This window comes from Teleopsis dalmanni, chromosome 1 (assembly GCF_002237135.1).
Source record: "Teleopsis dalmanni isolate 2A chromosome 1, ASM223713v2, whole genome shotgun sequence".
Lineage (NCBI taxonomy): Eukaryota > Metazoa > Arthropoda > Insecta > Diptera > Diopsidae > Teleopsis > Teleopsis dalmanni.
This window is the reverse complement of record NC_051846.1, coordinates 59,715,815-59,728,427: the sequence shown is the minus strand read 5'-3', so window position 1 is coordinate 59,728,427 and position 12,613 is coordinate 59,715,815. Positions and strand designations below refer to the sequence as shown.

Here is a 12,613-nt window from a genome sequence, read left to right as displayed (position 1 = left end):
TACTATATGTTAGTTTAGCTATTCCTAGTACAGATGGATGATCTACATATGTCCGTGTTCTATGTCACTACTCTAACAGTAAATTGGTCGCATCTGCTATTGTAATATAATGGTCACTCAGTTCAATTATTTATTAATTTGAACTATTCATAACTTTGCAAGCAGACTAAATGATTTCAAGACTATATTATAGTTGTATATATATGTAGTTGTCTAACATTTATACTAAATTTCTTTATATCGACCTTACATTATGTTAGGCGCCCTTGTACACAAAAAAGTTCACTTAAACTTAAATAATGTTATGTTATGTTATCACAGGTTTGGTATTTGTTCAAAAATAGACCAGAGGTTAGTATACAACTAACGCCAAAAAACAACTCGACCATCAGGTAAAGATGAAACAACCTGACAGTTCAATAAATTTGACCAAGTTCCTAATTTTGCAGGGTGGTGGTCGGTCAAGTCGATTAGAAAAGGGGCCCTGAACATTTTAGATACTAGCTAAAGATGGGATATGCAGTTTCCTCCACATTCTCAGAGTCATAACCACGATAAAAGTTAATATAATATTTCTCAAAATATTTCTCTATAATGGGTAGAAAATTTGAGATATTTTAACCCACTATACCACATCTGAGGCTTGAACTATAAAATGGTTTGCCAGCAAGCTTTAAAAAACCATTAGCAGAAATTCCATTCCAGTTCTCCAAAGGAAACTAAAAAAGGTTAAAAGGTTTAATATTTATTAATATTATTACTGGAATATCAAGGGTATTACTTGATGAAAGATATATAGAAGAATGAATTTAGAAAGTGAGAAGAATAAACTTAGGGTTTTATATTTATCAATATTAATATATAGAATGAGAGAAGAATATAGCTAGTAAAGAAAGAGTTGATTATAATAATGAGATCTCATCATCTATTTTGTAATGCCTCCACTTGTAGATTGAAACTACAAAAAAAAATAGTCTATAGACCTTTTCTCATTCCAAGTATCGTTTTTTACATTCCACCTTATTTAATCTCTTTGTGTATAATGAATTTAATTTATTAAAATATAGGATTTATGCTGTTTTGGAGAAGGAGTAGTGACAAATTATTTATTAAAGTATGCACATGTTAGCAATCGAAGATTTTAAAGAAAGAAATATAATTTCCCTCAATTTTGTCATTAAAACAAAATCTATTAGAACCGCTCTTGTACTACTTACTTAAGATACTATAGGTGTATAATTTTAGCTCAAAGTACCAAAAGTAAAGACTGTCAGTGTTGTCAATATGTTAAAAGCAATATTCTAACACTTCGCAAAATGAAGTAGACAACACTTAAGGGGATGCTTCTCACATACCAAATACAAAGTATGAATTTTGTACTTTCAATTCGAGCTGTAAACGTTCCGTTTCCAGAAGTTGAGTTGTGTGGGATGTATTACGAAGTGGCATTAGGGATTTACCAACTGTGGCAAAAGCATGAATTTGGTGTAGCGTAACAAATGTACACGTCAAGTACAAGTATGACCAGATAATACATGTGTACACATGTGTGCATTTATGCTTACATACAAATTAAGCAGAGTATATTCCACATTCAGATGCAGATTTCAGATGTACTCATACTCAATGTAAACTCACGTTTTTTATTCTATCATTCGATGACAATCAATGGTTTTTGGTCTGCTGAATACCGTCAGCCACTTTGAAGTGTGGCTGTGCTAACATACTGGACTTGCCATGCCTCATAAAGGATTCAAATGTTCTAGAGCACAGTTTTACAATTTTGTTATGGCAGAGTAGTGTTCGGTGTTCAGTGTCCAGCTTCACTATATTGCATTAACTAAGTTGCGTTGAGTTCTGCAGTAATGTGAAGTGTGGAATTAATCTGAAATAAATGAAAACTCCGAAAACAATGTGGTACATGTGGTCTTAGCTGGCGTTTTCTGTGGTATTGGTCACATTTATTCATATGCAATTCTAAGTACTTTTGTATTTTAGCTTTTACTCCGTCACACATCCTCGTTTTACTTCATACTCATAGGTATGATTTAGCTAATAATGTAAATAGGTTTGTTTGTATTTTAACTTTTATTGGTAGTTCCATTTCCTTTAATTTATGTGTCCAATGGTCACATTTGCTTTTATTTTGGAACTTTAAATACTTCAGGTGCTTCATGCTTTCACAAAACTTTTGACATAATAACATTGATTGGGGACTGAAAAGTTCAGTTTTAAGCAAAGTTTATTTTGAGTGGTAAGAGCCATTTATACTGAGAATTAAAAGGTGATATGTTTATGAAGGAATAATAATCTTTTATTTTTTATAAAATTGATTAATTATGAAGAAATCTACAAAAATAATATTTACGAATATTTTTTATAAATAATCTTTAATCTATTGATATTTCTGATAAGGTTAGTTATTTTATAGTGACCATTCATGTTTGCTACTGACATACCTTGTGATCAAAAAAGAACTTATTTGTTCTTTTTTTTAATTCCCGCGCTTATCCAATCGGTAAATTTTTTTTATTTTCACCCTGGCAACACTATTATACACATTCTGTCAAAGTTTAACGCATATCGTGCGATTAGTTTTTGTTTGGCGTCTATGCAAAGAAGTCGAAAAATTTTCGTGTGGCGATTTTTAGCTGAATTTCATTCGAAAAACGCGTCGCTGTGATGTGGCCAAAGAGATGATTGATGATTTCCAACGCAGATAGTGACCCCACATTCATCGAACGCATCATAACTGGTGATGAGACATGGGTCCATCTATCTATGAATTTGACATGCCCACCAAACCACAATCGACCGAATTGTGCTTCGAAGGTGAGCCGAAACCGAAAAGAGAACGCCAAAGTCGGTCCAAAATTAAGATTATGCTGACTGTTTTCTTCGATATTCGTGGTGTGGTGCACTATGAATTCCTTCCGGATGGTCAAATGGTCAAACGATCAATAAGAGGTATTATTTTGCCGTTATGCGTCGTTTGCGTAAGGCCATTTGCAAAAAGAGGCCAGATTTATGGAAGGAAAACTCATGGATTTTACACCACGATAACGCACCGGCTTACACAGCGTTGGTTGTGTGGCAGTTTTTGGCCAAAAACTTTACCAATATCATCAACCAAGCATCAAGTACCGTACTCTCCAGATATGGCCCCGTGTGACCTTTTCCTCTTACCCCGACTCAAATTGCCTTTGCGAGGACCATAGATGCGTTTTGAGACCATAGAGGTCATAAAACAGAATTCGCTGCGTGAACTAAAGAAAAATACTTAAAAATACTTAGACCGCTTTGAACTAAAACCATACATTTTATTTATTTTTCAAAAATTTTAAATATATTTAAGTAAATGGTTTAATATCTTTATGAATAGAATTAAAAAAAAAATTTTTTTAAAAATAAAGACAATATAAAAAATAATGTGATGCTACTTGAAAATAAAACTTTTTAACTAATATACGTGTATAGCAATCTAATTAGTCATATTTTTTCACCAGTTGGGCTCAGGAAAGTCATAATGAATACGTGTATGTGCAGAAAAATTAGTATGTCTGTTTCATTGGGTCTGAAAGAAGTAACATATAGTAGTTAAAAGGAATAATTTATATTTCTTACTCCTTTTGATTTCAATATCATCGAATGAAACTTTTAAGAATCCAAGAATGACTTAATAAATTTGGTAGACGTCAATATATAACTTCTGTTGATTGCTTTCAAATACACCCTTAAAAGTCTAAATATATATATTTCAAAATCAAATAATCTGAGATGAGTACGACTACGACTTTACCTCGCCTCCTAAAGGTTATTTTATAGTATCGACTATCTACTTCTGTGGCATCCTCCACAAAGCCGTGTTTTTTAGTCATGCTGATGATCTGTTGTAAATTAGCAAGCCCGGCAATTATTTCATTTAACTGAATTGTTGGCGTTGAGTGCATCGAAATTTCTTCAACCCAAATTTCACTGCTATTAGAAAAATATTGAGGCATAAAATAAACTATTAATTCACTATTGCTTTGTAGCCGTGAAATGCCATTGGCAAGGTCAATAGTTCTATAAGACTTCGCAACTCGGCTTCTTACTGAATTCAACGATGTTTTGTTCCAAATGGTAATAAATACTAACTTTTTAATGTTTCCTCTCCTTTCCAATATTGTCGAAAAGCGTTTGAATACATCGTTATGGAATGAATCTGCAATATTATTCCAATTATATACCAAGTAGTTCCTTCTCCTGTAATGGGTAATCATTGAATGATTGTGACGATGACGGTTTGCTAAACGTTCCATATAATAAGTAATTTTGTTTCGAACTTTCGATAAAAATCCATTGCAATACGGCATTGCGTACGAAAAATATTTTAAATATTTCGATTTTAATATAGAAATTTTCTGATATTAAACAAACTTTAAAAAATAAAAAAAATTGATTTTTCTCGGAAAGACATGATTAGAAATTAATAGCATTATTTTCAAGTAAAAATATCACATTTAAAAAACTGTGATGTTTTGAAGATAAAAATTTCATGTTACTGCGGATGTATCTCCATGGGCAAAACATCATCCAAAAAAAATTAACAAAACTCTATATTTCATTATAAATTTTTTTTTACATTTGCAATAGCTTTCGTATTCTATTTGCAATATATGTACGATGTTTAGGAATATTATATGATCTTAACATCAAGAAAACGTTAAAATGATCTGATATACATTGATGCTATCTTAATGCATTTAGTGATGTTGGAGAGTTAAGTACGTTCTTAGTGGGTGCATCAGTTATGTAGAGAAGTTGTTGGGTTTTTTATTTGTATATTTAAGATAGTAGGCTGTAGCTCAGGAAATCTATTATAATGTTTCGGTTTCGACTTACAGGTCCCGATGCATGGCGTATAGTATTTACTACGCGCCTTAATACCTTGTCTAAAATGTTGGTTTATCATTAATTATATTGTTATCACTTGTGTGTCTCCTTGCCAATAAGCTGTATCTTCATACAGTTTTATTTTTTAATGATAATATTAAGTTTCTGTCAATTCTGACATTGTGTTTATTTGTTTTAGTTTTAGATTAGATTAGATTCAAAAACGGGTTGGGAACTTAGTACTGCATCCTTTAAGGATTATTGTGACACACCCACTTCATATTTTATGAATGCAACTAAAAGTTGAAAAGATTTTTATGTATATATTTAATAAGCTAATATACTTTTCATACATATGTACTCAATAAGCACTAATTTTATAATTTTAAGATTGAGTCGCCATTGGCTCTTGAAGTGATAAGGGTGTTAAGACCATGCTAGGGATTTTAAGTTGATTCATTCTTAATTAAAGCAATAGAGGGAGAAATGTTGAAGTTTCATACAAATGCTAAAATTGTGAGGCTTTCTATTATCGAAATGTCATTTGAATCGAAATAGAAGAGGAGGCAAATACAGAAATTGATCGCAGACAGTTCTCTGGCAATGCATTGGCTCTGTATTCTAAAAAATAATGGTAAAAATTTTTCTAATGCATCCTAAAATAGCGATAGTAATGTTTAACTTAAATCACAGTATTGCTCCAGTTATTACATTTTACTAGTTTATAAGTTTACTAGTTACTAGATTTGAGATACTTAAAGAATTCTTATTCTTCATTTACTGTCAAGATATTCAGACTGGTAATTTTTAACTAACAATTTTTGATGAAGTTTTGGAAATATCCAATGGACATTTTCTTCGTGCTTTTTTTATTTTATTTTCATGAATTTCATTGAAACAAAAAAAGCTCTTCTATTCTCAAAATATATGCAATGAAACGTATATAAATGTATGTGGTATACTGTAGCACATATATGAAATTGCAAACTATACAATTGCGAGATATCTTGGTTTCTGTGCTAAATATTTAAATGATTATAGCATGGTGACAACCTCAGGTAATTTTTCCAAAATCCCAAAATTATTATACGAATGCACCAAAATCGCATGATAAAAAAGTTGTGTGAAAGTTGATCAGTAAATGTCAGAGAAAAAAGCTTGATCAGTAAATGTCAAAGGCATATTAATGGATATATAGACAGTGGCCTGAATGAAGGACAACATAGTTGCTAATAAAATATGTCTTTGCGTTGGCTTTAATAAGCACTAATGATCATTAAGTCAGTTAGAACTTTTCTTTTGGGTCTCTTTGATATGCAAAGCATCTTTATGAACGATATATGTATTAAATGTTAATATGTAAATATATTTTAAATAAGTTTATATGGAATCTAATAAGTATTTTAATTAAAATTAATTAATGTTATTAAAACAATAATATTATAATATTTTTTAAACATATACAGTCAAACTTCCATAAGGGTTGACTCACGAAGACTTTAAGTTAAAGAATTTTTTTGTAATTGTATGTGATTTGCTCTCTAAATCCTGTTGCACTCTATTTAGTTTGAGTTATACCTAGAAAACTTGAGATATAGAAGTTCGAGTTATGGAAGTTGGACTGTATGTATAACATATTATTTTAATTAATAACCAAGTAAATTCTTGGCCTGACCAACAGCATCACTTTATATATTATGTGTTGTTGAACTTATATCTGAAATATATAACGCTAATTACTTAAAATATTCCATAGTATTATATATACCATGATTTTGCTTAGTCATATCATATCGAAAAACGAAATCGAATCTTAATTCATTCATGTCATTAAATTCTAAAGTAATCTAATGATATTCAATGAAGTTATTAGTTTTTTACTCTATACTTCTGCATCCATCATCTTCTATTACCTAATTAGGAAAGTATAATACTTTCATTTTATGGTTCAATATAAGCGAAATAAACTTCAAGAGCTGCTTTCATAAGCTGCCATTTGCTGCATATAAACGTGAATCAATTTGAAGTTGCTTCATTTGCAGGAACTGTCAATCAGTTTCCAGTCAAATGCAGTTAATGCAACGTTACTTCAACATGTTGCAAATGGCATCAATGGCAGAACCAGCATGGATGTATTCATATGTGGAAGAGCATGTGACTCCCGCCTTGCACTTGCAATGAAATACTTAATACTCCTTTTATTTTTGGCTTTTTGTTTTATAACCAAAATAATGAAAACCAAAAACAAAGCAGAAGGTGCACCTTACATGGTTTTCATTTATAAAGTAAATAAAAAACGAGAAGAAAATGAGAATAAAAAACGAAATCGCATTTAATTCGAGTGAATTGCAGCTGAAAGGACTTTCATGCTGTTGCCGCCAATACCAATGTAAGCGTACAGGATACGTTGCAATAATAGAATTTTCCTCATGAGTTAATTTCGACAATAAAAATCCGCTCGATTGAATGCAATTTTCTAAAGTTAACAATGACGACGACGTTTACAGGCAAAATGAAGCCACTTGAGCAACTGAGACGTGGAGACGATGACGATTGCATTTTTAATTCTTGGTGGTGAGGCGGCGATCCTTCTATATTAATTTGCTATTGTTTTTCTGCTCCTTTTTTAAGTCATTTTATTCCACTTTTAATTTTGTAATTTGTTAATTTGAAAACGGATCAGAAGAGTAATTAGATGATGCTGCGGAAAGCTAATTAAATCTGGATTTGTATACTAATTTAAAATTATTATATAAAAAATAGAGTGTAAAAAATAATAAAAAGAAGTTAATTATATAAAATCAATTTAATTATTAGCAGAATATTTCTTAACAAATTAATATATAAACGGAAGCTGATTTTTTGGTCCAACAAGCAAATAAAAAATTACACCCATTTAGATAGAGTGATAGAATTTTATTATATATCAAGTTATATAGTGTATCACGGAAAATTTCACCTATACATTCTCTGTCCGATAATCCTTAAAATCTTAATATATAACAAATAAGTTAGATGTTTTTATCAAAAATTTTTAGACAAATAAAGCTGTATTATAAGAACTATTATAATTAATCCCAAGGAGTACAAGTGAATATAATGACATATAATGCAGACAATGACAAATTAAAAGAAAGTTATAAGAAAAAAATATAACATTTTTAATAGTATTTTACATTGCTAATATTACAATTTTATATTAACAATAGTTAATATAACATTAACTACTAGAATAAAGTCTATGTGAAGCATAAAGAACATTTTGGTAAAACGTTTTCTTGAGCATTTCGGTATGGTTCCGATTTCTCGGGCACACATATTTGGCAAGAGAAATTAGTAATGACAGTGGTGCCATCATTTTTTCCTACGCTTTATGTCAATAAAGATTAGTTTTAAGATATCGCACTTATCATCTGCCGCTTCTATTTATTGTTATTCGTTGTTAGTGTAATCAATATGAAGATTATATCAGTTGGTAATAGATAGCGTATGTAGTTGATGTTAGTGTAGTTATAGTAAAATGGCAGCAATTTTAAGAATCTATATCTCAAGAATTAAGCTGCATATGACTTTGTGGAAGACGTTCCCAAATTTCACTGATTGTATAAAATTGGAACTCGAATTGGCGTATCTAGGAAATCGGATTAACGGATACGGATTAAAATTTTGAATTTACTTTAAGTTCCCATTTCTTTATTTAGTAAAAAACTGTATTTTGTTTTAAATTCTTATCGAGTGGTTGTAGTCATTTCAGATGCAGTGAAATGAATAGAACCTAGTGTATAGGATAGGTATAGTAATGGGAATGTAACCATATAATGTATTCATATAAATTCTTATCGAATGGTTGTAGTCGTCTCAGATGCAATGAAATGAATAGAACCTAGCGTCTAGGATAGGTATAGTAGTGGGAATGTAACCATATATGTTTCTTTTTATTTTCGGAAGTAATGAAAATTTTTTATTATTTATATCAATTAGTCATCTCAATTATATATATATTTATTTTATTTGTCCAGATGAACATTATTTTACTGTGCAACATTTAGTACCAAAATTCAGAATTTTCATCTGCTGATTAAGAACATATTTGGTTGTGTGTTACATAAGCATCTATTGGCTCCGTTAGAAATATCTTGACAATTCTAAAATATTATATATTATGAGATAGTAAACTCCGTTGGATATATATTCTATGAGAAACTTTACTATGATCTCAACATTGTCAAGGTAATAGAGGAGGTGCAGAAATGTAAAACATCATTAGTATTTCGAATTCAATCCCATCCAAACTCTTTAGCAACGAAATTACTGCGGATATCGTTTAAAGAGACTTCAGTTCAATAACTTAGTATTTATTTAGTATAATGTATAAATACTTAGTATTTATTTTTTGTTCTTACGAAGATAAAATAAAATTGACAGAGAGGTAACAGGACTAGTTGATTTCTTCCTAGTACATATATTAAAAAGTACTGTCTAATATCTTAGGCAATAAATTGGAGAAATGATAAAATTTATTCACAATAGGGAGATGATTATAAATATCCATCTTTCTTATAGCAAATATTTTTATATAAAGTAAATAATTTAAGTTATTTTCTTTTTGTACTTGTATATAATATACATAATAATAATTCAAATCCTTTGCCAATATTTTGGATTAGGTTCAAGTATTCTCTTACTTCTACTTTTACCTTTTATTAAAAAAAAAGAATATTTTTCAAAGAAAAATGTGCAAGAGTGGAAAAATACTAATTACACTTCTAAAGCATGTAATTATATTATGATATCCTTTTCATCTTAGCAATTTCGTTTTTAATTAACAAACCTCAATAGATTCGTGAAGAAGAAAAAAATTCAATTAAGCTTATTTAAGCGTTAAAAGCCAATGATTCTACATTACGAAGACAATGCGGCCACATTGTGTCCTGTGAGTGCTGCTGTTACTGCATCCTTGCACATTTAGAATCGTAATTCCACACATACACACACTAGACACACAGACACACACATAAACACTCGTTCGAATAAATGCACAAAAGTTAAGCTGGAAAAAGCCAACTTAATTTAAAACGCCTTTTGGCATGAAATACGTACACTTCAGTATGCGAACACGTCCTGCGATGAAAAAAGGGTGGCGAAGGTGACACTTCTCAGCATTGCACCATTTAAGGCACGGAAAGAACAGGCCTTCGAGTCACAAATGTGCAGGACTTAATAACGCCTTTGGTGCATGAATGAGTTTTTTTTTCATTTGCCGAGCAATATTATTTTATGAATAAATGCACTGAAATTACTTTGTATTGCAAATGACTTACGCAGGATAAGCTGGATTTGGAGTAGTGTAGGCAAAGGCGTTTAAATGTGATTTCTTCTTGTTGTTGTTTGGTGCGTCTCCGTTGTTGTTATGTATGTTGTTGTTATTGTTGTCACTGCATGCACAATAAATTGCATTTTCGATGCAGTTTTCGATATGCATTTGTTTGCATTGTAAAATGAAAATAATTTGCGATTTGCATTTTAGGCTCATGTGAGGATTTAAGTTGCAAGATTTGCATTAAAGAATGTCACCACTTCGTCAGGCAAATGAATCAATCTCTTTGCATACCAATTAATTAGATGCGAATGCAATTTTAATTGCTTCGCTGCAATTACGAATGCATTTGGAAAATTACAAAATTTCATTGCACAAATTTATGATGACACAAGATTGCTAATAGGATAACGAATCGTATGCAAATTTTGCAATCACATAATTTTTATGCAATTAGGAGATTGATTCTAATTGCAAAGAATTATGAAATACAGTGGAGAGTGTCATTTCCCAGAAACTGACGTTGTGTATAACGTGAATTTCGGTGATATAAACATATAGTAGAGGAGATTCATATATTGGAATACCTTTGTGAAATACTATTCAGTACCATATAATCTAACGTAATGATGGCAAGATAAATGGTAATATGAAGAAAAATTAAGTTTAATTTTTATTATAAAAATAATGAACAAAAATAAACAGTACAACGTCATAGTGTACTGCCCAAGTGCGAAATACACCAAAAGATTTTTAGTGTATGTGTTCTCGAACGGAAGCTCAAGCAGTACACTAAAACTGAAACGAATTGTCCAAAATACTAAAATAGTGTACTGTTTTTAACATCTAATATAAAATGTGTGATGCTTTGGTTGAGGGTTTTTTTCATTTAGTGAATTTTATAATGATCTTCCGCGAACGTAGTCAACTTTTAACTGTTCACGTAGAGTTCACTAAAATATTTTAATGAATTTTAGTGTTCATTGGGAAAAACATTTTGTTAATTTTTGCAATATGCATTTTTGCTGTTTCTATTAATAGAATAAAATTTAATAGCATGAGTTTATTTGTGTTCTGAAATTAAGTTAGTATATATACATTTTCAAAGATTTAATTTTTTTATTTAGAGCTGAATATTAAATTTTTGTTGTATTGTGAAAGTTTTATTTTAACGACGTTGACTACAAAATTTTGAACGTATTCACTTCAAATTTTCTGTAATATAAATTTTTTAATATTGTTCAAAAATATACAGAACACAGAACAAATATCGAATATTAAATTCTGTTTCATTCGCTAAAAGTTATGTAAAAGTTATGCATAAATAAATATCTAAGACAACTTTTTCGTTAGTTGAACCGGTGCGATCACTACCATGTGAATCTTAAGTAGTATGACAGAACCATACCGCGATCAAATTTTCCGAGAAATAAACAAAGCATTGAGATAGTCAAAAAAATTTTTCATGGCGACCGACCGCTCTATGTTTGTGAGATTCATCGAACAGAAAAACTAGGTTTTCGAAAACAAATTATTGAATTTTCAGCAAAGATTTGTGCAAACGCGGTATTCATGAGCGCATACTGCTGTGCACTCTGGGGACTGATCAAAAAGACATGATATATATGATATAGGATTAAAGCAATGTGCTTTCGAAAGAGCGAATACGAGATAGCGCTGACTGTTTATTCCATAATGCTTTTGATCTAGAAGTTAGCAAGAGCTATATATCAATATTCGTGTAGCTTGGTTTTTGTTTTATGATAGTGTACCAAAGTCATCATGATACGTAAGTTTTTGACCGGAACGGTGTCATTGCTATCGATTATCGATAATCTACCATATTCAAGTTCTTTGTTTTTCGGTTTTTCTATAAACTCAAGCAAATTTCAGGAGGCAATCGTTTCAATACAACTACGTTTATATAAAAGGCGTCTACTATCACATTAAGACATTTCCAGCAATTCTACTGCTGAGTTGTCTTGAATAATAAAAACAATTTTCAATAAATATAAAAGAAAAATCCAAACAATAAACGCTTTGCATATTTTTTAAATAAGCTCCATTGGGTATGGAATAGACTGTGTATATCTCTGAATAAATCAATTAAAATAAAAAGTTTTTTATTCACAATTATTGATACAAGTACAAATGTTATGTAGAGAGTAGAAGATATTACTTTGAAAATATATATACAAAGATATCTTAATATGTATTCATATGGTTTCCTTTTCCGATCATGAAAATTATTTTATACATACGAATAAATATTAAATTCAAAAAGTTAATCTATAAAAGAATCAATCAATATAAAAATTGTTGAAAAAACTGTGAATCCTAAACGAAGCTACATCAATATTATTCATCCCCGCAATAGATTATCAAATATAGTGAAAAGTACATTCTAAGCTTTTGTACATC

The 12,613-nt window shown here is 30.3% G+C and overlaps 1 long non-coding RNA gene across 1 annotated transcript; it reads right to left on the bottom strand.

Annotated features, from left to right (window-relative positions):
* Positions 1 to 3,435: 3,435 nt before the first annotated feature.
* Positions 3,436 to 4,378, bottom strand: LOC119672136. The gene is made up of 3 exons (XR_005251869.1): positions 3,800 to 4,378; positions 3,625 to 3,742; positions 3,436 to 3,574 (listed from the first exon to the last, which is right to left on the bottom strand). It is a non-coding gene; the product is annotated as an uncharacterized LOC119672136 (long non-coding RNA).
* Between the last annotated feature and the right edge of the window lie 8,235 nt (positions 4,379 to 12,613).